The sequence below is a fragment of the Podarcis raffonei genome, chromosome 17 (genome assembly GCF_027172205.1).
Source record: "Podarcis raffonei isolate rPodRaf1 chromosome 17, rPodRaf1.pri, whole genome shotgun sequence".
Lineage (NCBI taxonomy): Eukaryota > Metazoa > Chordata > Lepidosauria > Squamata > Lacertidae > Podarcis > Podarcis raffonei.
Window position 1 is genome coordinate 20,103,776 of NC_070618.1, and position 27,266 is coordinate 20,131,041.

At 40.7% G+C, this 27,266-nt stretch overlaps 1 protein-coding gene across 40 annotated transcripts in view; it reads left to right on the forward strand.

The window, feature by feature from the left end:
• Positions 1–27,266, forward strand: part of PTPRD (protein tyrosine phosphatase receptor type D) — a 1,152,007-nt gene that overhangs the window by 450,160 nt on the left and 674,581 nt on the right. For all 40 annotated transcript variants that reach the window (XM_053371570.1, XM_053371569.1, XM_053371568.1 and 37 more), the window contains one exon: positions 1,209–1,256. The gene's annotated coding sequence lies outside the window, so the exon portion shown is untranslated. The remainder of the gene's footprint in view (positions 1–1,208; positions 1,257–27,266) is intronic.

Sequence of the window (27,266 nt, forward strand, 5' to 3'; positions counted from 1 at the left end):
AATCTCCAAAGGGTTCCAAGCACTCACCCAGGGTTGTATTTCTGTTGGGAAATCAAGACACAACAGAGACCATTGTCTTTAAGAAATATGGTTTATTGTACACATATTTTAGACCTGGGTCTACTTTGAAGAGAGTTCAGAGCAGTACATCTCCAGAGGGGCTTGTTCCTCCCAGCAGTGCAGCACTGTAGTCCAGGCATCATTTCTGTGCTTCTATCCAAGTCTGCCAATATGACCTCTAAATTTCAAAAGGACACATTATTTACTGTGTGAAATCACACTTCTATAATCTCCCCCTCCCGGCTCTATTTACCCAGAGCTCTGGCAGAGGGTCATTGACTGGCCATTGTCCAGCTATTACTCCCTGATGGACCTTCTCCCCAGGCGATTTCCTGGTTTAGCCTGCCTTTTCAATCTAACATCTGACATCTTCCCTTCAATATTGTAAATATTATCTAAATTCTACCATTTATTGATTTCTAACATTCCCCAAATTTATCAGTTATGGGTGTCCTTACACTTCCAAACTCTGTTACCCCAGTTCTGTAAAAAAATACATTCGTGTTAGACAGTGCCAGAAAAAAGAGGTGTTAGAACTCGCCATGAGCACCTCCCTTGTTCTCTTAAAATGGCAATGGTGCCCATCTGAATGGTGCCGGAACTGAGTCCTGGTGAGTTCCTCCCGTCTCTTCATTCTCATTAGCACTTGTATGCTGGAAGAAGGCAGTTGAACAGGGAACACTAGCAAGGAGGAAGAGTGAGACCAGGAGTCTCCGGGTTGGTAGTGAGGCACCAGCAGGACTGTGGCTTGGAACATTACTGCCAATTCTGGCAGGAGTCCATTTTCTCCTCACAGTTCAGTCTGGAATCTGCAGCTTGGTGTCATCGGTCCGTTCTAACAGCATGTCATGCTCCCACCACATTTCTGCTGCATATTTAGACTGTGATTAGAGGTGGTGAATACATGTTTTAAATAAAGGAATAGTGTAAATTTCTATTTATTAATTTCTGGTGATAACATTCTGATGTTTTATTGTGCTTAATCGCTTTTAGGTATTTTTAAATGGTTTGGAAATGTTTTAAATAAGCTTTTATTTTTAATTGTATTGCTATTGCTGAAATGTTGTGATTAGCATTATTTCAACATTTTCTTTGAACCTCAATATGAGATGACATTTTCTCTGTGTTTCTTTTTTTACCTGTTTCAGGTCTCAGGGTGGAGAATTTGGAACTGAATCAAAATCTACACACTCAGGGTAAGACTGATAATTTCTGTTACTTTTTTTGCTGCAAAGTGCTTAATAATCTAAGAAATTAAATTCTAGTGAGAAGGTGCTCTACTCAGAGATGGATAACAGGCATGTTTTTGCTATTTGAAGTTATTTTGAGACAGCAGGAATCGACGTGGCATATATGTGGGCAGATGTTTCTGCAGTTTCAGTTTTAAGAAGCCAATAAGATGGTCCTTGTTTCTATCTAGAATTGGTTGAACAAATCAGTGCTTTTTGACAGACATCTGTTACCATGTTTGGTCTGACGCAGTCGAAATAAATAAATAAAAATTGTCCAGTAGCACCTTAGAGACCAACTAAGTTTGTTATTGGTATAAGCTTTTGTGTGCATGCACACTTCTTCATGTTTGAGCTGTTATTGTAGATCCTGTATTTTTGCACTGGCCATGATCCAGAGAAACATAGGACAAACTTTTTATAGTGAGCCAAAATTTAATGTCCATGGTGAAGTCTCTCTTTGAAGTTTAGGTTAAACTCTTGTTTGTAGTCCTATGGTTTGGGGAAAGGTGTGATTTCAAAGTAGATTTTGAAACATGCCTGAGATATAGTTGCTTTTTAAAATGGGAGATGTTCTGCTGAAATAAATTCCAGTTATAAACAGAAAAAAAAGATTCATGGTAAGAGATTCCATGATGGAAAGGAATAAAGCCTACCAGAAGTAGAAAGTAAAATGTGCTTTATCACCTGTCAAGCATTATCAAAATGGGTTTCAGCAACCAAACCTTAATACCATAGCTCCAGGAAGTAAAAAATGGATGCTTTTTTCACTGAAAATAAAAATTAGGGGTATGTTGTTGGGGCTTGGAACAGTTTTATATCCTATGCATTCCAATAAACAGAGGGGGGAACCTCTCAAAAAAACCCCACAGCTCTAAACCTATTGAGAATAGGGATTTTCAGATGATCCTGTACAGCATTTTCACATGGAAGTAAGTTTGTTTAACAGAATTTACTCTCAATAAGTAGCAGTCTGCTGTGATTTAACAGCCAACAAAGTAACTGTGAAAGTTGAACTGATAACCTTAACACTGTTTCCAGAATGCTCTGCGATGTTTAAGACTGTTCTATAGGATTATGGATAATAAACTCAAGTGCTTGTTTACACAGAGATGCTCTAGTTAGCATTCCACTGAGATAAAGCTTATAAGGTAACATCATTTGTATTACACAAATTAGCTGTCATGCACAGAACATTTGGGCAGACAACAAAAGCCCCAAAGAGCAGAAAACCCAAGCCCAGGAGAACTAGCTTGTCAGCTTTGTTTTGTGGTTTTGTTGATTGTGTGAAAACAGCAGTATCAAATGTATTCCAGGAAAAGTGATATGCCTCACTAGCCCCTTCCACTGTAAAAATACAACCTCAACAGTTTAAAGCCAAGTATATGGTTCCATTCACGAAATGCCTCTGAAGGGGGTTGCAAAAATGAAGGTTTTTCTAAACAACATATGATTTATCGGGGGGGGGGAGGGTTTGCTGTACCCAGTTGTCCCTGAATGTACAAATCTTGCTTTCTTTTAAAATGTATTTTTACATATTATGATGGGGGATATTATTGGGTTATTCAAGAATCAGTAGCTTCCTCTGCGTTCCCATCATTCTTGGTCTACTCCTTGACCAGCAGCATTTGATGAACAACCTTGAGATGAAACCATATTTTTGTTAACCATTCTGATATTGTTGCATGCCACCCCAGTAGTGCGAGATTTCAGGCTTTCCAGGCCCTTACCCAGGGTTCATGTTTCCTTTTAGAATGAGGCATGGTGGAAACTGTGATTTATTTACGCATGCATACAACCTGAGCATACGATGAAGAGGTTCACAGCATTATCAACCCAAAAGGGTCTTGTTTCTCCCATAGCGGCAACCTTGATTCAAACAGAAATCAAACATTGCTCTACAGCATTGCTCTTCCCTCCCTCTCCAGCTTGCTGATTTCCTTCTAGATCACATCCCTGCCATATTCTCCAACTATTTTAATGGGACATTCCCAGAATAACAGAAGTCATCTCAGCTTCATCCCAGGATGTCCTGGGGTTGAGCTGGTGCTTGCAGCCAGCACTGATGCTTGCAGTGGTGTCATGCTCTCGCAAGGGCACAGCACCAAAAGTCGCATTTGTTTTGGTATTGTGCTCCCATACAAGCCAACTGACTCACGCGGCAACAAAAGACACTCTCATGTCCCGATTTTCATCAGGGGAATGTTGGAGGATATCCCCTGCTACCTCTGCTCCAAACTCTGCCTTTTTCTGTTGAGGGAAGGGCCCCACCCATTTGCTGTCACACTCCGAGCCTCTTAATACCTTTTAATGACTCTAGTTACAGGTAGGTAGCAGTGTTGGTCTGTCGTAGTCGAAACAAAAATAAATAAATAAATCCTTCCAGTAGCACCTTAGAGACCAACTAAGTTTGTTCTTGGTATGACTTTTTGTGTCCATGCACACTTCTTGAGATACACTGAAACAGAAGTCACCAGACCCTTCTATATAGTGAGAGGGTGGGGAGGGGTATTACTCAGAAGGGTGGTGGGAATGGGTGATTGGCTGTTAGGTGTGGTAAACCTGCTGAATACTGTTAACGACTGGTCTTACAGGAAAAAGCAAGGGGTGAGATGGCTAAAAACAGCTTTATCATGTATAATGAGATAAGAATCCAAAGTCTCTATTCAGACCAGGTCTCTCCATGGTTTTAAGTTTGGTAATAAGTTGCAATTCAGCAACTTCTCTTTCCAGTCTATTTCTGAAATTCTTTTGTAATAAGACAGCTACTTCAAGATCTTGTATAGAAAGTCCTGGGAGATTGAAGTGTTCTCCGACTGGTTTCTCTGTCTTGTGATTCCTGATATCAGATTTATGTCCATTTATCATTTGGCTGTAACCTTGCCAGGAGGCTAGCATGGCTATTCCAAGAATTAAAACCCTTGATACATTTCATACTTCCTGGATCCAGGTATTAGAGGGGTCTGGCATGCAGCATACTTCACCCTCCCCCCCAAAAAAAACCCACCATATAACAGGGATAAGGAGCTATGTGCCTAGCTAGATGGTGCCATCATTCCTAACCGTTGGCCATACTGGCTGGCTAGCTTACTCAATTTACTAACTAGCTTACTCAATTTCAGATTGCTGGCTTATGGGAGCCCTTGAACATTTGCACTACTTTGGCAATGAAAGGAAACAAGCTGATGAACAAGCAAGTTGTTCCGTTTTGATTATGGAATAGTGAAATGTAAGGATACTTGGAAACGAAACGGAAATGGGAATGTTTCCTATGAAAGCTAGCCATGTGATGCTGTGCAGTTTTCAGTGAAAATCACCTGTGTGTATATCTCCTAGGAAATCCCACAGAAACTTTAGAAGGTGCACTTGTTTTCTGTAGTTACTAATGACTCAAAACTGATTTAGTGTCATAGGGTTCCTCATCCCAGTCATGAAGATCTGCTTTCAGATGTAGGTGATGAAAAGGAAATCCTGCTTTTTTAAAACCAGAAGTACATGGCCTTCTGCAGTTTCATTATTTCAGTGCTCAGAGTTCTCTCTTTATAATAAAATGGTACATAGAATGACTGCATTAGGTTAATCCATAGATTATAGGATAGGGTTGAAATGAAAAGGTTTTGAAACTTTAATTTTATGTAGTCTAGGAAGGAAAAAGATGTTTAAATGGAACAAATCTAATTGAATTATATAAACTTTAAAGGGAAGTACTTGATAATGTCAGAAAGATTAGCTTCTTCTAGCACGGCATAAATGATGAGTCTATGAAGCAAAAGACAGTCTCAGAAATTTGAATTCAAATAGGCAAGGAGGAGTTCTTTGTGTAACCTGGCAAAAATGCAGGAAAGTCTTACAGGCACCATTACTCAAGCAAGTCTAGGCTATACAGCAAAAGACAAAACAATACACTGTATAGTTAGTATATTATAGACTAGGAAATGCTTAGTTTCCCAGACCTACCAGTGGTGATTTGTGTTTTAATTTATTTTGAAAAAATTAAGCCTAACCAGTTGCATTAGAATTAGTGGTGAGAATAGAAGTATCAGTTACAATTTTATAGGTTTGTAATGAAACCTTTTTGTGTTGCACTATCACATTGCATACATTCAAGTACTGGCTAAACTTTTTTTTGTTTTATTTATTTATTTTGGCCTACTGATGTGTTTGGTTAGTCATAAGTAAATCACACACTTGCGACAAACTCCCAAGTAAATCTGCATAGCCCTGCACTAGTACTGCATAGCCCTGCACTAGTAGAAATCCAATGAATTTTGTTCTTTATGCTTAATAAGGTGTTACATGCTATGAAGCTGTAGATCAGTATACCAGCAGTTTAAGCCAGGAATTATGGTCTGTTAGCTCTGAGGTTTCCTAATACCATATATAATACCATTTTTTGATGTTGTCTCATTCTATAGCTTCCCCCCAAAAAACCTGGTACCTTATCAAGCTGGCTGGCATATCCTGATATACTATACTACAGTTGTCAAACTGGTTGTCAAACGCCTTGGTACTCGGACATTTTGGCTCCCGAACGCTGCAAACCTGGAAGTAAGTGTTCCTGTTTGCGAACATTTTTTGGAAGCCAAACATCCGTTTCGGCTGTTGGCATTGTTTCCGGGGCCAAACAACCAATCAGAAGCCATGCCTTGGTTTGCGAACGTTTTGGAAGTCGAACGGACTCTGTTCAACAACCAAGGTATGACTGTATATTATAATATACCACACTTGGTATGATGTATATTTAAGTGTGTCTTCTAATTAAGTTTTCCCAGCCCCAGATGTTCTTTTCTTTATCCTAAACCAAATAAATACCATAACTGAATATATTTCACTGAATAGTTCATTGAATCTAGAGTATTAAAAGGTAGGGAGTAGTTGCTGTCCAAATTATCCAATTATACTGAGTTTTATTTAAAAACAACAACAGCCAACAGTGACAGAATGACTCTACACATTATATACTACAGTTACCCTTTGTATAACCACTGGCTTAAGATTTAATGCAAAATCATTAAATCAGTGCTTAGGTAATAGTGACAAATTTTCTAGAACGATACAAGCATTAATATTACAAGTCCATTCTTCTACATTTCAATCTGTTCTTTGTTCCCACTCTAAGAAATGCAGTTTGGAAGAAGATGGAATGAGTGGGAAGGCAGCACTGGAATAAGCTCATTGTTAGTGATAGGGGTGGTCACCCCTTTGGTTCTGCCAGTCCATCACAAGCTGTGCAATGCATCATTTTCTCCCCCTTCTGTACGTTGCACCTCCCACTCATAACCGCAAGGCTTGGGGTGACGAGAGGATATTGAGCACTTCTGGGACGTCGCTGCTAGCAGGGGTGGGTGGGTTGTTAGCAAAAAGACTGGCTCTGCTTTGCTGCCTAATTTTCACAAGAGATAATGATCTGGTTTAGAAGGAATCGCCCAGAAGCAGCTGTAACAATTGGAGTTGGGGGCATAACGTCGCCTTATTATGAAGTGAAGTGTATCTGAATCAAGTTTCGAGCAGCAGCAGGTTTTGTCAACACAACCCCTGTTCAAAACCTGTCCTGTGGATTTGAGTAGTTCTGTACTCATTGCGACGGTTGATTACCTAGTCCTTCCCCTTCCCCTAATAAACAACCATTCTCAGTAAACTGCAAAATGGAGTAACTACTTTAAGCATCTTAGGACTATTCCGAAAAAATCCCGAAAGGTTTCAAGGTAGAAAATATCAGCTGGAAAAACTGGACTCTCATAGTGGGGGGGAAAGTACCATGAGAACTGTACTTAGGCCCATTTATTTCAATAGGTCTACTGAGTATGACTAATAATAATAATTAATAAATTATAAAATTAATTCAAATCAAATTGATGGCAACCATTGGGCTAGAGTTCTGTGAAGATTGCCAAAGAAGGGAGTCAGGCTGTGCCTTGGCCAAAGGCTTGGTGGAACAGCTCTGTCTTGCAGGCCCTGCGGAAAGATGTCAAGTCCCGCAGGGCCCTAGTCTCTTGTGGCAGAGCGTTACACCAGATCGGAGCCACAGCCGAAAAAGCCCTGGCTCTGGTTGAGGCCAGCCTAACCTCTCTGTGGCCTGGGACCGCCAAGATGTTTTTGTTTGAAGATCGTAATGCTGGATATCATCCCATATCTATTGGGTCTGTCCCATCTTATGGAGCAGAATATAATCTTTCTCCATCCTCCATGTGAGCCCTTTAGATATCTGAAGATGTCAAGCTGGGTCTTCTTTTCTCCTCCCCTTTTTTGAAGATGGGGACAACATTTGCCCACCTACAATCCGCAGGGACCTACCAACTCAGCTATCCCAGATACCTCTTCTTCAAGAAGAGGAATACAGAGATTAAGGATTCTCATGCAGACTAAGGGAAAAGGGACTGCCACGCCCACCCACAATTCAGTGTTTCTTTCCACCCAATAAACTCAGCCAACATATCCACAGTAATCATTTGTTAAAGATATATTAGTTCACTACTGTTATTTTTAAGATGTATGTGTCCCATTTGTCACAGTGTTCTTGTTGTTTTTGGTCTCAAGAGGCATCTGCAGTATATGAGATTGTGAAGTCTTCTGTCTCATCATCTCTATTGAATGAAAACTTTTGTGCTTAGATAAGAATTATTTTTATCATGGCAGGGCTCTGCTTGCTTATGTGTGTGTGTTTTAATCTATAAAACAATAAAAAGGACAGTTAAAATAACATAGGCTAGATGAGAGAGAAAAATAACCTAGAATTCCCAGATTCCCAGAGGACTCATTGTAATAACTGAGCACAAAGGAACACCCTTTGCTGTAGTTTTAATTTATATATTAAATGTAGTAAAACTTTGGAAATAGATTGGTGTTAGGCTTTTCTTACTAATGTGAGATTATAATTTCTGGCATAATAGTGAGTAAACTTTTACTTGCAGTAAGCCTGCAATTTAAGCAGAGGTTACATTCCAGCGATCACACCTAAAGCCAAAATTGTGTATAGTCAAAAGTTCATTGGGTCAATGGTGGGCAGGATTGCCAAAGTCAGTTTTCCCAGAACCCTGCCTGCTTTTCGCACCTTTTTAATTATTTTGCCATTATTTTGCATTACATTTCCCTCACTTTTTATTTTTCTCCTCTGCAACCATGTGGACACACACACACACACATACACAAAAGCAATGCAAACTTAGAACCATTTTACATGTTCCTGAGCATGTGTGCCCTGATAAAACATTGCCCTCTCTTAACCTCAATAAATAATTGTTTGAGGAGCACACCATACATTGAACCTTTCTGATCAGTTCCCACTTGAATATTTTACCAAGTTCATTTTCACCAAGACCAGCTGTTTCCCAACCACGATCCACCTCTACCGCACTACTGGAGTTCTACTCTCCTCTATGGTAGGAGAAAGCGTGTAGATGAACTGTGGAATTTGCTGTCACAAGGTGATGTTGTGGCCACAACTTGGCTAGCTTTCAAGGGGAATCAGACAAAGTCATGGAGGACAAAGCTGGGTACTAGTCGTCATTATGGCTTTATTTTACCTCTGGTATCTGCCTCTACTGTAATTAATAGTTGCTGGGAAACACGAGTGAGAAAGTGTGATAATGTTCACTTCCTGATAATAGGTGTCCCACAAAAATCTGAGTGGTCACTGTGATAGCAGAATGCTGGCCTAGATAAGCCTTTGATATGATGCAACTGGACTTTTCTTATGTTCGTGGATCACTTATCCTTCAACCAAACAGACCTGCCAGCCAGGCACTAAGAGAAATTCCTTTCTTCATTAGGGAGAGAATTTGCCACCAAGACCTATTTTAGCCTCCGACGGCATTGTACTTCAGCTACTCTCTCTTCCCTTTGGCAACACAACTTATTTTCACACACATACACCCTGCCCATTCTTGGTTCTTATTCCAAATCAAGGGAGATCAGGGGCCCAGTTTGGCCCTAATGATTCTACCAAGGCATCTCTTATTCCCTCCCCCCAGGCAACTTACTCAATGATTAGCTATGATAGACTGAGGAACCACTGAAGAGGGTGACCAATTTTTGCTAGGGAGGGTTTGGGTTTGAGGATGAGGAGGTATATATATGGGGGGGGGGTGTTTTTGTTTTAGAAAATTGCAGAAGTAAGGAATAAAATCAGCATGGAGCTTGCTTGGTTAAATGGTGAAACATAACCTTTAAATATGACAGGTAAAAACATTACCTTGAAGATACTATCTTTGATAGTCTTCCTACTCCATTCAACCTTGCCTGAAATATTATGCATCTACTTTTCTAGGTTTACTACAATACTAATGAAATGTATTAGCATCACAGCTGGGATCAAAGAGCTCTTTTGGGGAAAACCTTGCAGCTCCAAGTTTGCAATTTGCTTTCTGTTCTGCACCAAGTTTCATTCATGAGAAGCTTTATTTTCTGCTACTTTAAATCAAGAAAAGTTAAAGTAATAAATATGCTTCATAAAAAAATGGGATCTTTCTTATTTTAATATTTGTAGGTGGGCTTTGGTTCTAAAACAATGGTGTGATACAGCACTCCTTCATGCATGAACACAGCAGTATAGGAAGCATTCTTCCATGGTTTCATTTCACACCGTCACAAAGTATTTTGAACTTGGGAGAGCCACCTGGGCTGAGTCAATCATGAGCATCTTCCCAGCTGTTATGAGTTTGTGGTTGCCAGACATCCTCTAAATTCCTGGACCTAGTAACTGTTAGAATTTAATCAAGTTTTCTGAACCCCTGGATCCAGCAAGGGTTAGAATATAAGGCAGGCTAGCTTCCTCATAAGGTTATTAAGAGAACAAAGGAAAGGTGATGAGCCATTAAGAAAGGAATGGAGAGGGGGCTCTGTCCCAGAGGGCAAATTGGTGGGGCCCCTCCTCCAGATCTTAGCGAGTTAGAAGGACAACAGCCAGAGTTGTCACCAATTGTGTCAGTCCATTAGTGGCAGATGTTGAGAGGCCAGCTGGTGAACTGAGCAAAGGAACATCTCTGTTCAGTCAAACCACCCCACAGACATCCTGGCATAAGAGGTGTTTAGATTGCTCTGTAAGGCTGCAATTGTAATGATGCTTTCCTAGGAACAAGCCCCATTGAATTCAGTAGAATTTTCCTCTGACTAGACATGCTTAGAATTGCCCTGGAGGGAGATCAGTGCATTATTTTACCAAAGCCTTAAAAATAGCACTATAAATCTGTTTACAACCTTTTTTTCACCCTTACATACAGTTTACAAATAGCAGTTGACTTGCTGGACAAAGCTCTGATTGGCCTAAGGTGCTTTATCACCCACTTAAAAAAAGAAAGAAAAAGGTTTCTTTACAAAAATTCCATGACTACAAAATATTCATTAAATCATACTTTAATCACATAACAAGTTATATATTGTTAAGCAAATATTATCCAAATATATCAAGGTGCTTTCTAAGTTCAGACAAAACTCAAACTTTTGTATTTGATTAGCAAAAGCTTTTTATTTCCAAATTTGGGGGTGTTTTTATATCTTTTTGATTCTAACATTTGGCAGCATTGCCATTTTAATACTTTCTTAGTTCCACTGACTAGCAGGCTGATCATTTGGTGACATATTAGTCCCCCCCCCCAGCTGATACCCTTTAAAATTATTACCTGATGATAGTCAAGCTTTTTTAAACATGCAGAAATAATTAGTAATGGGCATTCTAATGGCAGTCACCACCAATAGATTATTAACAATTGTTCTCAGGCTGATTTCATGACATGCCTTTGACCTTCCTGAACAATTCACAGCAATCCCTCTAACAATCTTTCTTGTTCTTGTCAACTTTCAGAAAAAGGAAGGAATTCTACTAAGCAATTACTTTATATTCAAAGGCCATGTCAATATCTGCTTATCATAAGCCTAGAGTGACTCACATTTACAAAGGATGTAGAATAGAAAATGGAAATTAAATGCTAAAGTTAAATTATTACTTTCATCAAAATTCCATTGTTCTTATTAAATACCTGAAACATAAATGATTTAAAATGCACCTGAGCTGAAACCTTTCTGTTTACTTATTCAAAGGCTTTGGTAACTTTGCTGAGAAGGGCACATTTGGATTGCTTCTCAAGACCATGAGGGTATTTGCAAAGGATAGTTCATGATGGCTCTCTCCTCAGAACAAGGGTAATGAGGAGCGGGTGTGTCCTTGGTGAGCTCGCTCATCCTTTCTCCTTGCATGGGAATCCAGTTTCACAGGAGAGAAGAGCAGGTTTGTGGTGCATTAAACAAAAAAAAAGTTAAAGAACCCCTGGATGGTTTGTTCTTGTTTAGTCATTTAGTCATGTCTGACCCTTCGTGACCCCATGGACCAGAACACACCAGGCACTCCTGTCTTCCACTGCCTCCCCCAGTTAGCTCAAACTCATGCTGGTAGCTTCAAGAACACTGTCCAACCATCTCGTCCTCTGTAGTTCCCTTCTCCTTGTGCCCTCCATCTTTCCCAACATCAGGGTCTTTTCCAGGGAGTCTTCTCTTCTCATGAGTTGACCAAAGCATTGGAGCCTCAGCTTCAGGATCTGTCCTTCCAGTGAGCACTCAGGGCTGATTTCCTTCAGAATGGATAGGTTTGATCTTCTTGCAGTCCATGGGACTCTCAAGAGTCTCCTCCAGCACCATAATTCAAAAATATCAATTCTTCGGCGATCAGCCTTCTTTATGGTCCAGCTCACACTGGACCAGAGAAGAGCAGGTTTGTGGTGCATTAAACAAAAACAAAAAAGTTAAAGAACCCCTGGATGGTTATGTCCAGTCAAAGGCAACTATGGGGTTGTGGCACTCATTTCAGTTTCAGGCCAAGGGAGCCGGTGATTGTCCACAGACAGCTTTCTGGGTCGTGTGGCCAGCAGCATTAAGCCACTTCTGATGCAACAGAACATCGTGACAGAAGCACACATAAATGCCATTTACCTTTCCACCGCAGTTGTACCTATTTATCTACTTGTGCTGGCGTGCTTTTGAATTGCTAGATTGGCAGGAGCTGGGACAGAGCAACGGGAACTCACCCCATCAAGGGGATTTGAACCGCCAACCTTCTGATTGGCAAGCCCAAGAGACTTAGTGGTTTAGACTTTTTGCAATGAGGGAATTGCCAGAAGGCCCTCAGAGTTGGATCTCAGTGTCCTGGCTGAACAATCGGGGTGGAGATGCTCCCTCAGGTCTATGGGGCCAAGGCTATTAAGGGCTTTAAACAGGGGTCAGAAAACTTTTTTTAGCAGGTCCACTGTCCCTCAGACCTTATGGGGGGGTGGAGTATATATTTTTTAAAAAAATGTGAACAAATTTCTATGCCTCACAAATAACCCAGAGATGCATTTTAAATAAAAGCACACATTCTACTCATGTAAAAACACCAGGCAGGCCCCACAAATAACCCAGAGTAAATAAAAGGACACATTCTACTCATGTAAAAACACACTGATTCCCTGACCATCCACAGGCCAGATTTAGAAGGAAATTAGGCTGGATCCGGCCCCCAGGCCTTAGTTTGCCTACCTATGGCTTTAAAGCTCAACACTTTGAATGGGCAATTTGGATATGAAAATGAAGCTGGTGGAGACAGATTCTTCATCTCACCTCATTAAGCATGGATTCATGGACTGTTAAAGCTTCAATTCACTGCAGATCAATTAATAAATAGTTGAGAGAGGGAGTCCCACCCATTTGCACTCTGGCACAGAGCTACTTCCTTTGTTTTGTTAACAATGCATACTTAGTGTGCCATTACCTGGCTGGCCTGGCTATTCCAGCAATTGAATCCATGCTGGATCCAGGAATTAGAAGGATGTCTAGGCATGCAGCCCAGCCCAGCCAGCCAGCCCACAAGCACATATCCCTAGGTTTCAATGGAGCTTTCTGCCAAGTAATTCTGTTACAGTTGCAGATTTGATATTAATCAAATTGTAACCTTCATTTCATTCAAGTTTTGTCACTCAGTTCCTATATAAATGCACAGTATCCATGCTGTAAATCTGTAACTGGGTTATGGTAAAGTATCAAGGGACACCCCACTTTTCCAAAGGCAACTGGACAATAGAATGTGTATGAATCAGTAAGTGTGTGTTTGTGTGTGTGTTTGGGGCACACTCTGTTTTCCTCATAGCTGAATATGTTAAGTATAATTAATTTTGTACTGCAAAATCATTCTGCTTCTCTGATGCTGATTTTATCAGCCATTATAAATATTTGTACCTCATCTGAAACTTTCTCCTTAGTTAGCAGATTGTGGTTATGCTGACATATCATCAAGATAAGACTTCTCTTGATTCAACTTCCTGATAAGAAGATATTGCAGTAAACTGTATTGAGGAACAAATTTGAAAACACAGTTAAGCTTGCAAAAACCCTTTAAACAGAATGTTTGCAATTCTGGAGGTAATAAAATGGATTAGATTTCATTGTGCAGCTGAACAGAATACAGTATCTAATATGTCAGCCTTACACGACAGATTATTAATACACTGCCACTGTTATCAGTAGATACTAATCTGCAGTGATGGCCATGAACTTGAAACTACTCTGTTTTCCCCTAAGTATCCTTGGCTTCTAAATCACGTTTATTCTTTCAATACAAATGATTTTCTGCACCACAAAGAGCAGCATATATATCTGTTATGCCATACAATTGATGACCTTCAGGTTGTTAAGTAATATATTTGCGTTAAACAGGAGGCCATAAATTGCCACGCAAATTAATCTTCTTCATTCTGCTTCCTGCCAAGGTTGTCTGTGCTTACAGTATTTGGGAATGTTGTGAATCAATATAGCGGTGCCCATTGAATTATATCAGCATTGGAGAACCACTGTTTACAGGCCAAACCAGATCTGCCAGGCTACCCAGTTTGGCCAACAAAGCCATTTTTGGCTGTACACAGCCACCTCTCACTCACCTGCCATCAAATGATGTCAGGTGTGGGGCAGGTGCAAGGAACAGCCATGAATGCATGACTTAGAATGTGCCCCATTTTCCCCTCCTTTGCAGTAGGACTTGTAGTTGGTGCCATTAAAATTTGGTGCAGGAAAAGGTTCCACTTTGGGGCTATAAATAAAAGTGTGCCAGAATTATTATTAGGCCAGGGGTTCAGGAACCTGTTGCCTTCCAGATTTTGTTGGACATTGATTCCTATCATCCTTATCTGCCACAGCTAGTGGCCAGGGATTATGTCAATTGTACTAAGCAAACCATCTTTCAAGGTGCCAGCAAAAGTATTCGTTGACAATGCGATCTTGTACATGCCTAGTCAGACAATGTGTTTGATGGGACTTACTCCCAGGTAAGCAGGTATAGGATTGCAGATTTAGTGTCATTTTCTGAAAGCACTTTTGTGGAGAGAAATGGACCTGTCATGTTCTACCTAATGGGCTTCTTCGAAGAATTGTTATCTGTGCTCCATCAGTGCATGGGTTTTGCATTACAGGAAGAGTGCTCACTTTCACGTATGTTTGTAAAACTACCTCTCACTGAATGTAGGCAGAAAAGCTTTGTACAAAGATCAGCAGTCTATGGGCCCTAGGACATTTTCCAGCATAGGGTTCCTCTCCAGTTAATGCTTTTCTTAATTGGAACAGTTGACTGAATGTGTGACTTGCAGCTTTTTATCATATGAAGAGTTCAGTATTTGGTTTAGTTAGTATCAAGAAAATATGGACACCCTTGGGCCTATTCTATAAACAACAGCAAAAAGTGGATCATTTCTTTTCTAATTTAAGGCACATTCCCCTTGGCTCAATAGCTACCGAATTCTTTATTTAATCATGCTGAATTTCCTAGAATTGCTAGCGGACATCTCTCCCCCTCCACTGCTCTTCTCCGGAATGAGACATAGTCTAAGTAACTAAAGCAGAATCAGAAATCAAAGACAAAACAGTTGAGCCATGATGCCGATTGTATCTCTGAATATAGTCATTTATTTTTATTTTTATTTAAAAGTTTATTTTGGTTACTTGAACTATGTTTGAAGAAAGCCTCTGGTTGGCTGTCATTCTTTTCCATGGCTAGATTCTGCCTCTGCCATATGCTCTTCTTATTATATAAATTGTTTTCGCTTAACTGGATTTCTGTCTCTGTGTTCTTAACCTGAGAAAGCTATTCCAGTTTACTGCGCTGCAATAAATTGCTGGTTCAGCATACAATGACACAGTAAGGGCTTTCATACAAAATTGGGATACTATTGATAAATCCAGTAAGGGAAACTGGCACAGCTTCCCATCATGTGTCATTCCAAGCAAAAAATAGTAATCAGTTTGGCATAGGTAGCAGCAAATCTTCATGGTCACCACTGCAATTTCCCTTAGAAAAATGTGAATCCCACCATCCAGACAGGCTGCTCAGGACTTTTGCTTTTATTTGGAGAGGAACAATGATTTTTGATACCAGGTCCATAGTTCTCTGAAGAGTTTCAACGTGCCTTTAGATATTTTTGTTGCATCTAGATTTGGTGTCCTTTCCTTTTCCTGGATTTAAAAATGCAATGTTCTGCTCCCCCGTGGGCAACCCTGCCATCCTCTAATGGGGTGGGAGAACCATGGCACTTGGAAATTATTTCTTTTGTGGTCATGTTTATATTGCTTTCTTTTCCTGTTCAGAACAGGAACTATTGTTTCAATAGAATATTGCCCATTTGCATCTCTAATGCAGAAATACCATCATTCAGATTACAGTAGCCAATTGACTTGTGACTTTGAACAGGAATAGACTAAAGGAAGGAAAACATCAGCTTTCACTTGCTCACCCTTTGTTTTCTTGAGTGTTGGTTGGTGAAAATTACAGCAGTGTGGGAATGCTACTCAGCAAGCACACTATGCTGGGAATTCCACTACACAGTGGAAGTTGCTTCCAGTACCAGTCACCACATGAAAGCGGAGGAAGGTACAGATAGTTTACTGTTGCAGAAGATAAGGCTCAGTTAAACAGTTCTGGACATAGATATATAAAGCTTGTAGGCCTTTACAGTTACAGATATCTACATATGGATAGAAATTCAAGGTATCTTTGTTGCTCTAAATACATTCAGCAATTCAAGATATAACACTGGGCAACTAACAGACTCAGGCTGACTCAGACAACTGAAACAGCTTACATGCATTACTCACAGATATAGAAGGGGCACTGGGTTGTAACCATAGTAACTGGCTTGGCTGACCATAAACCTGCAGGTAGCTCATCTATGGGGGTGATTTACGGTCATGAAGGAAACTAACCCCTTCTCATGTTCAGTTACTCCCAACATACTAGTGGGCTCTCCAGAAGTGCTTCTGTTTACTTCATATTTTTATATCCCACACCATTCACAATGACAATCCGCACGTATTCCACTTTCCTGCTAACGTCAATTAAGAAGATACCGCAAGGTCTAAACTCCCCTCTCTTTTTTTGGAAATCTGCTGAAGCATTTGGTTACTGTAGTTCAACTCACTAGCTGCTATACCTCAAAAAAGCATTCACTCCCTGCAGACGGGCTGTGCTGCCTGCACAGATACTTTCCCCAAAGAATTTGGCTGGAGAATAACAGCTGATGCACCAGTGCACTATATCCACAAGCACAGCTAGTAGCAGTCTCCTTAGGGATGAAGTGACTCAAAGCATCCTTCAAGCTTCCTGACATATCTTTCCCTGTCCAGATCTGCCTACTTTAGAGACTTTTAATAACTGGTTCAGCCTGATAGAGGAAGGCTTGTGGGTATCCTACTACCAACTTTATCCTACAGGGAGGTTGACATCATCACTGACCCCAAGTGAATAGAGATCAAAGCACAGAGCTTTCACTCCAGTGTATACCTTTGGGAAGGGAGAAAGTTATGCACAACTGGAAGCACATGTTCAAATACTATAAAATATTCTAGCATGGATATAGCTTTGAGTTCCTTCAGTCACACAGTATAAATGAGTTGCTTCATTATTGTCATTGTTATATTCCTTAAATCTTCCATCCCTCCCCACAAAAAGGTGGTAATTTTACAAGCTCAAGATGGGTGCAATGTAGGAATATGCAGGTATTGGGATCAAACCTGTGACCTTGATGTTATTAGCACCACACTTTAAGCCAGTGTGGTGTAGTGGTTAAGAGCGGTAGTCTCGTAATCTGGGGAACCGGGTTCGCATCTCCGCTCCTCCACATGCAGCTGCTGGGTGACCTTGGGCTTCTTTGAAGTCTCTCAGCCCCACTCACCTCACAGAGTGATTGTTGTGGGGAGGAAGGGAAAGGAGAATGTTAGCCGCTTTGAGACTCCTTAAAGGGAGTGAAAGGCGGGATATCAAATCCAAACTACTACTACTACTACTACTACTACTACTACTACTCTTCTTCTTCTTCTTCTTCTTCTTCTTCTTCTTCTTCTTCTTCTTCTTCTTCTTCTTCTTCTTCTTCTTTTCCTCATGCAATCCACTAATCATGGAATAGTATGTAATGTTATTGGTGTAAAAATGGACAATTCTACAATAAGTAGACAAGACAAGAAAGAGAAACCAGGAGGTGTGGAGGTCAAGTTAAACAGATAAGTTTAGCATAAGTTCTAAATTTTGTCTGAAGCCATTTTGTCTGAAACAAGTGCCACAGCTGTGGCAGGCAAACCTGAGAGTTCCTTCATGGGTTGTGTTCAATATAATTATGTCCACCCAAACATGCTAGTCATGCCCTACTGCACAAACATGTTTTGCTCGACAATGTAATCCTGGAGTGAAGAAGAAGAGGAGTTTGGATTTGATATCCCACTTTATCACTACCCGAAGGAGTCTCAAAGCGTCTAACATTCTCCTTTCCCTCCCTCCCTCACAACAAACACTCTGTGAGGTGAGTGGGGCTGAGAGACTTCAGAGAAGTGTGACTAGCCCAAGGTCACCCAGCAGCTGCATGTGGAGGAGCGGAGACGCGAACCCAGTTCACCAGATTATGAGTCTACCACTCTTAACCACTACCCCACACTGGCCATTGTGTCACTTCCGGTGAAAGATGAAAGGTGGAGACAATAATGTTATATTGTCCATATTTTTTCTACTCAGTGCTGCCATATTCTTTATGCTGTTTCATTCCATTAAACCTACTCTTAATTGCATGTACAGTAATTTCATGCTTGCTAATTGCTAATGTTTTTCTTTTTTCCTGATTTATCTCCAGCTTTTTATATGATTGGTCATCTCAATCTTCTCTTTTCTCTCTGGAGTTTGTTGAGCTTTACATTCTTGGCTTCATTCTTATCTATCTGAACATAACTTGTGTGTCTTTTAATGGCAGTTATTATTATTTCCCCCCACTGAAGCTTTTCTAGCATGTCTCTCAGGTTCCTGTCCGTTTTCTCTTATCCGCCATTCTCTTGCTCCTATTATCCATTCTCTTAACATTCACTCTGACATCTGTATTGACAAGCTCCATATCTTTTCTTCTATTTCAGATTTATCATCATCTTTCCTTTCTAATATCTCTTTTTTTGTCTTGCTGCTATTTCTGACTGCATACCTTCTCATTATCTAAGGAAGTTTTTTTCATATCGAAAAACTTCCTCCTTTCTTTTCTGTCTCTTTAGGTCATTGTATTCTTCCTCTTCTCAAATTTGGAACGTCGGGAGTCCTCTTTGACCTCCTCTCTTCCATTTTCTCCCTTTGTTCAGGCTACTGCAAAAACTTGTTGTTCCCAACTTTTAAATATTGCTAACATTCACTATTTTTGTACTGCTTTGAAAACACCGATTCTTTCTCTTGCTCTTTCACAGTGTGACTGCTGTAATTCTCTCCTTCCTGGCCTACCTCTTTGTCAACTTCAATTCTCTTCCTCCCCTGCCTTGTTTTAACTCTGCTGCTCATTTAATTTTGCCTACAAAAGGTTACACTCACTTCATTGGTTTCCATTTCCTTATCAGACCCAGTTCAAGCTACTTTTTTCCAGTTTCAACCCACTCTTTGGCCTCTCTGACTTTTCTTATTGCCTCTCAGGAAACTATATGTTAAATGCTGCTTTTGAATTATCTAGTCTGCGGCCCTGGCCCTGTCTCCAGCAGTTCTCTCCCACAGAAATGGCTTTGGTAAGGCGATGGATTCTTTTGCTGACTCCCTCCCTTCTTTTCCTGTTAAGAACCAAGGAGGGGGAAAATAACAAGCTAAGATTCATAAAGAAGCAGAGGGCTGGGTGGCAGGGGCTACTCTGGCCACCCAACCTATTTTGGTCAGCTGACCCTGAGTCAATCGGAACTAGGCATATTTCCTGTGGGTATTCATATTTCAGAGTATGGAGAGAAGTTCCCTCGCAGAACACTTTGTAGAAGGAGCAAGATAGCCAGCCTTGTAGCAGCAGGAATGTTTTAAATTTATTTTTCTCCCTGTTAAAGTACAACTTATTTATTTGTGTACATGAGAGGTGGGGGAGAGAATCTGAGTGGCTGTGTGGGTTCCTGCTGCAGAATCTTCACTCCTCTCTGCTTACTCAAAAATCATAGTTAAAGCTGTTTCCATGCTGCCCCCTTTCAAAGTGCATGCATTTTGTCTGACTCATAATAAATACTTGCAGTGTCTGTATGTTAAAGTGTATATTCTTGGGAAATGGTTTAAACTGCATATTCATTGTGCTTTGACCTTAATTTACAGCTTTAACTGTCTTGTTTTGCATAGGAGATTTGCAGAGAACTTGTTATGTACTGAGTTGAATAGGATCCAAACTGCAGCCGTCTGATTGGTCCTAGAACAATAGGATCCAAAAGGCAGCAGTCTGATTGGTCCTAGAACAATAGGATTCAGAATGCAGCAGTCTGATTGGTCCTAGAACAATGCAGCAGTATGATTGGTTGGCAGGAACCACCCAATCATGCTCCAGATAGAAGTGAATCCACAACCTGATTGGCTTACAGTAGAATTCCGGAATTAGCCAATCATGTGCAGCCCATTGTGTAAATAATGTATGTAAAGCAGATACTTTGAGGGGACATTCATTCATTCCTCCTCACCACTATGAGCTGAATAAAGAGCATGAAATCACTTTGCGACTCTGAGTATATTTCAGAACTGCTTTGGTTCTACCCCTGTGGCCATGCTGGTCCTGCCTCCATGACCTCCTTGGCCACAGGCTGCTCCTCTAGGTCCAGGGGCTACCACTGAGTATTGGGCTTGCTGATTGGAAGGTTGGCGGTTCGAATCCCATTGCTCTGTCCCAGCTCCTGCCAACCTAGCAGTTCGAAAGCACACCAGTGCAAGTAGATAAATAGGTACCGCTGTGGTGGGAAAGTAAACGGCATTGCTGTGCACACTGGCTTTTGTCACGGTGTCCCGTTGCACCAGAAGGGGTTTAGTCATGCTGGCCACATTACTCAGAAAGCTGTCTGAGGACAAATGCCAGCTCCCTCGGCCTGAAAGTGAGATGAGAACTGCACCCCATAGTTGCCTTTGACTGGACTTAACGGTCCAGGGGTACTTTACCTTTACCTTATACTGGGAAGAGCAATCCTATGTCCTGATCCATTCTAGAAAGTTGGAATAAGGTGGAAGTGTCCCTCCACTGGATTCCACTGGTGTGTGTGTGTATGTTAATGGCGCACAGATGCCTATTGCACCTGCCATATGCACCACCCACCACCCTGGGATATATTTGTATGATGAGTGGTGTATAAGCACCTTTAACAACTCTTTCCCCCACTCAGTTTCTAGTTGGCTAAAAACTCAAATTACTTCTAGTCCATGCCTCCATATATCAGTGCAAGTGTGGCGTTCATTCGGAGCCCCCAGTCATCTCATGGACTATTGACCTGTATACCACTAATCCGCTGCCACCAACCAGGTCCTCCCTGGTAAATCACTTGGTCTCAGTCAGGTTCTTAAGTTAACAATGAAGATTTTAGTTTATTGCAAACACAAATAAACTTTAAATGCATTCGAAACGCTGTTACCCTTTACCCTCTTAGTCTTATTTTATTCTGTCTCTAACTCTTCTACCTCCCCTCACACAAGAACCAACTGCACTAACTATCTCTCTATTTCCATCTGTCTGTCAACTGCTTTCCCAACTGCCTTTTCCCAACCAACCAACTAGCTAACTAAACAAACCTTGGCCTAAGCCCTTTTATAAACAGGTAGGCTCCGCCTCTAGCTTTTCCATTGGTCTACCTATTAACTCTTTCTCTCCCCCTGTACAGACATTTTCAAAAGAATGGGCAAACGCCACAGCAAGTGTTTTAACAATATTTAAAAATGTACATCTACTGAGCCTAATCTTAGGCATGGTGTTGTAGTGGTTAGAGTGTTGGACTAGGACCTGAGAGACCAGGCTTCAGTTCCCCATACAGCCATGAATCTCACTGAGTGACCAAGGGCCAGCCAGTCACTCTCAACCAAACCAACATTACAGGGTTGTTGTGAGGATAACATGGGGGGGAGGAGGACTTGAGCCCCATAGAGGAAAGGTGGGATATAACTGTAAATATATAATGTAATGTAATATATATTCTGTTTTCTAGTTCCTTTTGTGTCCTTTCCTTTGCTCTAATGGCTTTGTATTTTAGATTGGAAGGCTACAATGCTAAACATACTTACTAGGCCGGAGTTGGCCAAGCCGACCGGTAGAATCCGGAATCAAGGCGACCAAAGATTGCAAAGAGAAATTTTATTTGGTATATGAGCAATTATTGTAAAAACGTGAAGACACTGGCAGGACTGGAATAAATCTTGCAATGATAAGCTGGAAATCCTTTCCTGACCAGAGAGAAAGAGATGATTTTAAGACTATAAAGGTCAGAAATTGACTATCTAAAGTACGAGAATAAATATTTGAAAATAAAAAACCAGTTGAAGAGATGGAAGGAAGCCACGAGCTCAGCAGAGCAAAGAGTATACTGTTTGTTAATGTAATGTTTGAAGTATTGTGTTAAAAAAAGAAAACATATATATATGAGAGAGAGACTAGGTATTGGGGGGGGGAGGGAATACTTACTAGGGATGAGCCACATTGGACAAAGTGGGATTACTCCTGAATGAACATGCATATGGTTATATTTCATGACTGAATAAACAGCATGTGTGCATGCACGCGTGCACACACACACACACACTGCCTTACTGTTAAAGACCTTTGGAAAATAAGCAAATAAAAAGTAATTTTCTAAATTATTTCTATTTTGTTGCTAATTAAATAGAAAGAGAAACTCACATATCCATTGTGAAATGCACCAAGCTAACCCTCACTGAGATAATTCCGATGGCGAATACCTGCTAGTTTATTGAATGCTTTGGCTTTGTAATATCAAAAATGTCTGAGACTTAAGTTATATGGTTTTTCAAAACCCGTTTAACAGAGAGTGCATGAAATGCCACTTTGGAAATTTCATGACAAGCTATTATTTCTCCTGTAGTATCTGCAGGGAGGAAGAATTGTTGATTATTTTTAAAGTAGTTTATTATACATATGGGAGAAAGGTTGGGCTGTTCTTTCGGGTGGGGGGGAATTGCTGTACAAAAGGGGACTAGGCAACTTTTTCAAAAATTAGCTTTTTGAAATCTGACCAAACCTTCCAGATGTTACAGCATTTCCAGCAGAGTTTCTCTGTGATCCATGTCAGAGATGCAGCTGTCAACACTAACGTACACCTGCTGCTAGTTTCCTGTCAGCAAACAATTCTTCAATTGTTTTATGAAGTGTTGAAAACTCTCAAGATGATGCCCTGGCCTCTTAATGAAACCTGTGCCATGTTTTGAATTCATGATGAATCAAACGTTTAGTTTAGCTTCATTAAATTCCCACCCGGACTTTTTTTTTTTTAAAAAAATGCTTTTTAGTCAAGTTAATTATACAAAATCTTAAAACAAAAATACAACAGATAATAAGTACCCATAAGCACTGATAAGCAAAACACATTGGCTATAAATAAAATGCAATTAAGCAGCTAATAAAGCAGTAGCAGTAAGATATATTTCCTAAACGTTTCTAGAAACAGTTTTTCTCCACTTCTTAGAAACCCAAAGTCTGGGGTTCATGTAGGTCACACTTGGTCTGGGAATGACTTTCATAAGGCCCCAGGAGAAAAAAATGCCTCGTGACATGTCTTTTTACTCCTCAGATAAAGGGGTTTCAATGAGATTTATATAGTGAATGTAAAACATGAACTATGATTTCACCAAAAAGAGTTGAAAACTCGGGCAAGATTTATTTCTGGCAAATGAAGACAGAGAAAATATTGATTTCCATTTATACGATGTACTTAAGGAAGTACTACTCTTGGATTATTATTATTTTTTTAATTGTTATGCCCTAGACTTAATGGCGACATGATAGTGGCATGTACCATTCTCAAAAAGATGTGTGCATCTTGCAGTGTGCTTATACTGCTTCTGTCCAATTCTCATTGCTGTCCAATTCTCATTGCTGGTCAAGAGGTTTGCAGTCCTTCAAAACCCTGTTTTGTTAGAGATGATGAGACAAAATAAACAAATGGTTCATACTACCTTCACCTCTCAGAATACTTGCCTGCCTCTGTTTGGAATACATGGGTTTTACATATTCTGTTAATAGTCATGAAATCACAGGGCATAGCCTCGTGTGCCTGTTTAAAGTAAGAATTACATAAGGCAGGTGTGGAGAACCTTTCAGATGTTGCTCCCATCAGTCGCAGCTGGCATGGCCAATGTCTGAGGAAGACGCGAGCTTTAGTCCAGCAACACCTGGAGGACCAGAGGTTTCCCACACCTTTGTGGGAAACATAAAGTGAAACTTGTAATTACATACTGAAGGTTAAGGGTGTAAAAGGTAAAGGTAAAGGGACCCCTGACCATTAGGTCCAGTCATGACCGACTCTGGGGTCCTGCACTCATCTCGCTTTACTGGCCGAGGGAGCCAGCGTACAGCTTCCAGGTCATGTGGCCAGCATGACTAAGCCGCTTCTGGCGAACCAGAGCAGCGCACGGAAACGCCGTTTACCTTCCCGCCGGAGTGGTACCTATTTATCTACTTGCACTTTGACGTGCTTTTGAACTGCTAGGTTAAGGGTGTAGAAGGTTCCAAAGATCTTGAACCAGGGTCTCTGGCAGGATGTCCCAGGAGCCTCACTCCATCTGCAACCAGGTCAGCTCTGAGACAGAAAGACACCAGCTTGATAGCTTCTGTCATGTACATCCCCCATAAAAAACCCTAAAGAGATTACTGTTATTCTTCAGGTGACCTGAGCAACCAATAGAAACCTGGTGGCTCCATATAATTGCTGCTGTTTCTCAATGTGAGGAATGTAGCACTCCACAGCTTTCCAGAATTTGGTCTTGTGCCTGTCTCTGGTCTCTCTGATTGAAAAATGTGCACACTAGAATCCAGCTAATGACCTTTGTTGGACTATGTGACTTGCCTCTAACCCTCCAGATTCTTGGTTGCTGCTTTTGGACCATATTCTTATCCTGTTGTCTTCCTTGCCCTGGTAGGGCAGAAACATGCATGAGGACACAGCCCATTGTGAAAATGCTTACACATGTAAGCATTTGGTTTAAGCCTCATTGCATTTTTAAATGCACATGCAACACATGCTGCTGTAATTGCATGTAGCGTTGGCAGGCCAGTACTTAGGGGTGCTAGTTTGCATTGTCAATGCAAAAGCAAACGTGGCATCCTATATTGCACATGCTTTTAAACAGGATGTGGAACGCTTCATTCATGGCCTATATCCTTTTTGTTTTACCCCTTGCTCAGAACAGGTCACAGTATCCATAAGGACCATTGATATTGCGGAGATGGCGTAGCTGGATTGGCCTCAGAAAATATAAAAAGGAAGTCTGAGAATGAAAGTTGGGAGCTGGAAATTTAGGTCCCTCAAACTGCCTTCAGTAACTAAAACCATTCTTTCTTTACATTCAATAAATCAGTCCCCACTATTGCTCTGTCTTGTCTGTTCTCTCTATAAAGACACTAGTCCCATTTTATGTGCACAGGATTCTGAGAAGGAACTGAACTAGCTATAGCACATTTTATATGGGATCGCTAGTTTATAAGACTTGAACTTCGTTCTCCCAAATAAATAATTGGGTCTGTATCTGCAGTGATACCTTGCTAGAGGCACTACAGCTTTGAACGCCGTTTGTCAATTCCATAAGGTCATGCTATCAACTGCCGAGTGCCTATTTTCATGGGAAAGCAAAGGAACATCCATATTGCTTGAATGTGTAAAATGAGAGGGGAAAAGAAATAAATTGATCTTAATCCAACTGCTAACTCTGTCAGTCTATCCATTTGGGCTATTTGTTTAAAGAATTCAGAGTGCAATAGTTAAATACCTTAATTCCCTATACTGCTAAGATAGTCTAGCCTGGTAGTCATAGGTAACAAATAGCTGTAATTGTTTGCAGCTGATTGCATAGAATTCCATACAGGTGAGCATGTGGACTGGTAGAGGAGAGAAGTATCCTATCTTGTAGGTGATCTGTGCCACCATCCCTCCACCACAGAAACCAAGTGGGCTGTCAGAGGAAGGAAGCCCTCTGTGCCCAGTTATGTGAGATTGAGCTTTCTGTCCTTCAGCTGCTCCTCTGAGCAAGCGAGCAAAGAGTTTTTTACTTTTTATTTTTCTAGCTGTTGACCTTTGTGGACTTTTTCTTTAGAAGGCTGTGATAGCTTTTTTTTTATTTTTTTTGCTGAGGCTGCTTCATTGCACAACAGTTAAAAGATTTACATATATTAAAATAGTCCACCTTTGTGTGTGTGTGTTTTTCTCTACTATAATTTCAAACTTTTGGTAAGATACTTAGTAGCTAGGTGATCCTAGTTTGTAATCATCTAGTCCAGGGTTTCCCCAACTTTGGTCTCCAGCTGTTTTTGGACTACAACTCCCATCATTCCTAGCTAGTAGGGCCAGTGGTCAGGCATGATGGGAATTGTGGTCCAAAACCAGCAGGAGACCCAAGTTTGGGAAACACTGATCTAGATGGGATACTTTGCTTTAGCCTTCCAAAATAACAGGAATCTTTGTATGACACTGAAAGTAAGAGCTGTTAGAAAATTCCTGATTAGGACAGAGCTTGGTTTTACCAGCAAGAAAGTTCAAGAAAATAGTACAAAGGTAAACAGTTCTATGGAAAGAGGAGACCCTTAGAATAATTATTGATAATGCATCCTCATAGCATGTGCTAAGCTATGTAGAGAAAGCTAATGCAGTTTACCACATTCTACTTTGGGGATAATCTTTCATTGAGACAGGAGAGTGTTATCGTGAGATGAGTTTTAATGGGTAGGAGAGGATATTTTAATTGTAGTTTACTCCTCCAGGCTCCCACATGTGTGGGCTGAATGGAGTTTCAAAATCTCATCATTGGCAGCAAAGTTAATAAAAGCATAGGAATTGCACTGTAAAGCCTTGTTTTGAGCAAACCCAGCTACGAAGTAAGCTGGCTCCCCTTTCTTACCCCACTTAATAAGGATCAGGCAATGATCTGGGAGTAAGTTTCTTTTTAAAAAAACAATTTACTTACTTATAATCTTGCATTGGTTCACATCAATAGCAGCAGTAAAAACCATGCAGGCAAAATACTTATATTTACAGTATAGCCAGCTTTAGGAGCAAGCAGAGGCACATCTGCATCCATCGCTGGTCAAAGGAAGAGAGGAAGGAATGGGAAGTACTATATGTTCCTTCCTCTCCAGGAGAGGAGGGGAAATGACATCACACAGAACCCTCTCTACCAATTGTATTTCTGTGGTCCAAGTACCTGCTTATCAGCAACACAACTCTGTAGACTTAGCCCCATTCTCATGCTCACTAGCCAGAATATGCACTACTTAGGTTTGACTGCTAATCTCCCACAATTAATTCTCATACTTTCATTTATAAGCCTATAAAGCCCCACCGAGTATTTACCAGTTGCCCTTGGGCCACATGCCTTTTGTGCGCACACACACACACACACACACACACAATACAGACCACACACTTCAAACTTTCAGGCAGGCATGGAAGCCCATACACGCACCTTCAAACAGTCCCTGTCCTTTGCCAATCAACAGAGAAGTGTTTCTTTAACTTTCG